This window comes from Pteropus medius, unplaced genomic scaffold (assembly GCF_902729225.1).
Source record: "Pteropus medius unplaced genomic scaffold, Ma_sr-lr_union100, whole genome shotgun sequence".
Classification (NCBI taxonomy): domain Eukaryota; kingdom Metazoa; phylum Chordata; class Mammalia; order Chiroptera; family Pteropodidae; genus Pteropus; species Pteropus medius.
This window is the reverse complement of record NW_024346062.1, coordinates 506,470-511,747: the sequence shown is the minus strand read 5'-3', so window position 1 is coordinate 511,747 and position 5,278 is coordinate 506,470. Positions and strand designations below refer to the sequence as shown.

General features: G+C 35.1%; 1 pseudogene; it reads right to left on the bottom strand.

Moving 5' to 3' along the window:
• Positions 1 to 1,576: 1,576 nt before the first annotated feature.
• LOC120612701 (uncharacterized) lies at positions 1,577 to 1,695 on the bottom strand (annotated as a pseudogene).
• Positions 1,696 to 5,278: the final 3,583 nt, after the last annotated feature.

Sequence of the window (5,278 nt, the reverse complement as noted above, 5' to 3'; positions counted from 1 at the left end):
AGGGGTCAGATATTTGCAGTGTAAAAGTAAAAGTCATATCGATGTGAGCTGCTTATCTAATTATCCTGGAGCACTGAATCAATTATATGTAAAATGAAATACTTTCCAATGAACTTGGAATTTTCTTTTGTAACAGTGGTAAATTCTACTACATGTTAGGTAGGATATATCAAGGTAGGAAGGAAGGTCACTGGTCACCTAATCTTATTGCTGGTTAAATTGTTCACAGAAATTATAGACCAAATGGTCATTTAGTATCAGCTTAGACATCTCCAAGAGACAGGAAGCTCTTCACCTTGGATTCAATTTCTTCTAAAATATTCTTATATCAAACTGAAACCATCCCCCCTCTGGCTTATCCTTAATGTCCCACAAAAGTGTGCATCCTTTATTGCTTGACACAGGTCTTCACATGTTTAAAGACAGCTTTTCTATTCCCCTTCCTTTCCTAAAATCTATGAAAAGATAAGGAGCCATAGTCAAAAGTGCTAGGGTTTTCCGAGTTCTCAAAAAACTTACCTTTATTAAATAGGAGAAATTTTATTCTTAAAGAGCATCAGGGGGGTCTTTACTCCTTTTCCGATCCCAGACATTTAAAGCAGTTATTTTAAAAAATCAATATTTCTCAGTCTCTAGAGGTTTTGAAGTTTGAGAATCACTGTTTCAGTCACTAAAACTGTTCAGGTGAATTAAGTGTAATTGATGCTAATTTCAGGAATGCATCACACATAGAAGGCAGTTTTGAGCATTTCTAGCCTCTCAGCCAACAGCCTCGAAACTATTTTAAGTCTTTTACTAGTTGAATATTAACATTGACCCCCATTAGCTCTCTTATTCTCATTTACAAGCTTTTAGTTTCCCCTCTTTCTCTTAGTTATGGATTTCTCAATTCTAGTTACGCCTTCTTCCCACAGCATATAACTTGAGTTTTTTTCAGTCTCTTTATTTTCAGCCCTCTAGGTGCTGCCGATATAGATTAATCATCTTCCAACATTCAGGTTTTATGAGATTATTCCTATGCTCAGTCATATAGATCTTATTGCTCTTCAACCTTATTTTATTTTTCTAATGCTTTATTTATATACAAACATTAATGCAACTCAATGCAAATGAAATCTACTTATAATCCTTTCATTTATCTAGTTATTTTTATTGGTTTTTGGTCCCTTCTAATCCTTATACATATGCCTATTTAATTTTTAAATATTTGTGACCAAAAAATAGATAGTTTGTATTTTGCTTCTGTGTGTTTTCCATTTGGGGGCATGTCTTCATATCTATAGTTTTAATGATTAAAGTATTAGTTTATAGCTTTTTCTGATTATAAATATTTATTATAAAAATTGTTAAATATGAAAACATATTTATTCATTAAAATATGTTTGAATGTCTGACTCCATGGCCCCTTCACCCAGTTAAGCACTATTAAGATTTGATTTATGAGAGTATGTGTGTATGTGCGTAGATAAGAGAGAATTATTTTTATTTTATTTTTTTTAGGTGAGGCAATCCTTGGTTGACCTCACAGATTGCAAGGAACTTGTCAGCTTACAATCCCTTATTTTTTTTATTTTTACACCTACAGCACCTGGTCTTCCTAGGTGGTCTCCCATTCAAGCACTAACCAGGCCCGACCCTGCTTAGCTTCCGAGATCAGACAGGATCGGGCTTGTTCAGGGTGGCATGGCCATAGACTTAAGAGATAATTATTTTAAAGAAAACTTTTGTGTATAACAATTGTCTTAAGTGAAAACACAACAAAAGAAAGTCTTTCACTTGTAGCTATGTAGTCCAATACAGTAACCACTAGCTACATGTGGCTATTTAAGTTAAATAAAATTAAAAGTTCAGTTCCTCAGTCATAGTGGCCACAATTTAAGTGATCAAAAACCACATGTGACTAGTGTCTACTGTATTGGGTATCATTATCAGACAGTTCTGACTCTCAGCATTCTAGGCTAGGGAGATATAGAACCAAGTTGATATGCTTCTTGCTGAGTTCCATGGCACTTCACTCTGTGCTGTAGCTGTGGAATTGAACAATGTAAGTGGACAATAAGTACCCCTGAGAACCTTTGAAGAAACGCATGTAAGAACTTACCTAGCTTTGGGATTTCTATCTAGATTTTGAAGTAAAAGAAAATTAAAAAAAAATGGGAATAAGAGGGCTATGGGGAAGAAGATCTTAACTGCCAAGGCTATAGAATGAAAGAGATCTACAGTTCAAGTCTAATATTTCTGTACTTGCTGTATACCATCACTTGAATTGACGCTTCAGTGATTTTCTCTGTCAGTGGTAGCCAAAGAGTGCTTTTTATATAAGATTTTAACATTGGATTCATATGTAAATTTGTGATTATATCTTGGTCATTTAGAGTGGCTGTGAGGGATGTGGTGATGAGTGCAGGAGGAGAGAAACTATGATTTGAAGCGTGCACATGCGCGCGCACGCACGCACACACGCACATACACACACACATACACACACTAAGATTTTCTTTCAGCTATGTCATAGCTATTTCAGGAAAACAAGTGTCTTACCACTTACAGCTTGTCCAGTGCCTGATCTGAAATTAGCCGTACTTTCTCCCCAGGGCATCCTCAGTCCCTTGCAGATCTCAAAAACAGTTATAAATCAAAACCCAGTGGTACTGGTCAGATGTGCTGTTATATTAATTATAATGCAGGTCATAGCTGTAGATTCTGTATGCAGATGTGCATAGAAAGCTTGCAGATGTGCACAAAGGAAAAACTGTTGAAAAGGCCTGACTCCATTGCCTTGGTGCTAGGCATATTTCTCACAGGCTAGTTACTGGTAATGCTGACGGATTTATTTCATGACCTGGGCAGTGCAAGTATACAATAGAGATTTGAGTTAGTAGAAAAAAATATGTATATCCACTTTGGCCCTCACCTTCCGCCCCCTGAAAAACCCCCTACAACATACAGAGTGGGTTTATAAAATGGTTTGAAGTTTCAAATGGTGACTTAAAGGTAACTAATCAATGTTAAAAAATACATAGCGGTCCTGTACTCTAATAATGAAGTGTCAGAAAAAGAAGTGGAAAAAATAATTCCTTTTTCAATTACAACAAAAAGAATAAAATACCTAGGAATAAATTTAACAAAACGTATGAAGGAACTATATAATGAAAACTACAAGACCCTATTAAAAGAAATCGAAGAAGATACAAAGAAATGAAGAGATATCTGTGTTCTTGGATTGGAAGAATCAACATAGTTAAAATGACCATATTACCTAAAGCATTACACAGATTTAATGCAATCCCCATCAAAATCTCATTGGCATTTTTTAAAGAAATAGAACAAAAAATCATCAGATTTGTATGGAAGCACAAAAGTCCCCAAATTGCTAAAGCCATCCTGAGGAAAAATAACAAAGCTGGAGGCATCACTCTGCACGACTTCAAATTATACTACAAAGCGACAGTAATCAAAACGGCATGGTATTGGTAGTGAAACAGACACATGGACCAGTGGAACAGAATCAAGAGTCCAGAAGTAAACCCATATTTATATGGGCAAATAATTTTCGACAAAGAAGCCAAAAACATACAGTGGAGAAAGGAAAGCCTCTTTAATAAATGGTGCTGGGAAAACTGGAAAGCCATCTACTAAAGAATGATACTAGACTGTTGTCTATTACCACACATCAAATTTAACTCAAAATGGATTAAGGACCTGAATATAAGACCTGAAACAATAAAATGCATAGAAGAAAACATAGGAACCAAACTCAAGGACCTTGGACTTAAAGAGGATTTTATGAATTTGACCTCAAAGGCAAGGGAAGTAAAAGCAAAAATACATGAATGGGACTACATCAAACTAAAAAGCTTCTGCACAGCAAAAGAAATCATCAACAAGGTAAAGAGACAACCATGTGAATGGGAAAATATATTTGCAAGCAATGCCTCCAATAAGGGCCTAATATCCAAAATAAACAAAGATCTCATACAACTCAATAACAACAAAAAAGCAAATGACTCAATCAAAAAATGGGCAGAGGACCAGAATAGACACTTTTCCTGAGAGGACATACAAACGCCCAACAAATATTTGAAAAGATGCTCAACATCGCTAGCTATTAGGGAAATGCACATCAAAACCACAATGAGATACCGTCTTACATCTGTTAGAATGGCTGTAATCAACAGGACAAGTAACAACAAATGTTGGAGAGGATGCAGAGAAAAAGGAACCCTCATACACTGCTGGTGGACTGCAAATTGGTACAGCCACTGTGGAAAACAGTATGGAGGTTCCTCAAAAAACTAAGAATTGATCTACCATATGATCCAGCAATCCTTCTGCTGGGTATTTATGCCAAAGATTTGAAAACCCATATCTGAAAAGATATTTGCACATCGATGTTCATAGCAGCATTATTCACAGTGGCCAGGACATGGAAGCAACTGAAGTGTACTACAATAGATGATTGGCTAAAGAAGCTGTGGTACATATATACAATGGAATATTACTCAGCCATAAGAAAAGACGAAATACTGCCAGTTGTGACAACATGGATGGACCTCAAGATAATCATGTTAAATGAAATAAGCCAGACAAAAAATGTTGAAAATCACATGATATCACTTATACTTGGGATATAAACCTAAAAGCAACAAATGAACAGGACAAACAAACAGAGCCTCATGGACATGGACTATAGACTAGTGGTTACCAGAGGGTAGGGAGTAGGGGAGGAGGGAGTTGGTAGATGGTTAAAGGGGGTCAAATATAGGAGGTTAGGGGAATGGTAAAGTGAGTAAAGGGGATCAAATATATGGTAGCTGAAGGAAACTGGACTTTGGGTGGTAAACACACAATAGAAAATACAAATGTCAAATGATAATGTACACCTGAAAATTATATAATTGTATTAACCAATGTTACCCCAATAAACTTAATTAAAAAAATTAAAAAAATAAAGGTAACTAATTAGTTTTTACTATGGAGACTTAAAATAATTTTAAAAACTGAAAAGTAAAATAATAACTTGGTGTCTTAGTTGCCGGCAATATTGGGGAATCACAAATTTATCATTGACTTGATTAAGAGCATTTACTGTGAGAGGATATTATTGTAGCCATTAATTTTTTTTTAGTTATAAAAAATTTCAACATAGAAATGTAGAGAAAATAGTACAATGAACTTCTATATATCTAATTAAGATTTTTATTTGTTTCATTTTTTCCATCTTTTTTCTATTTTCATATATTAAAACATATCTCAGACATTTGCACATGTTTCAGTA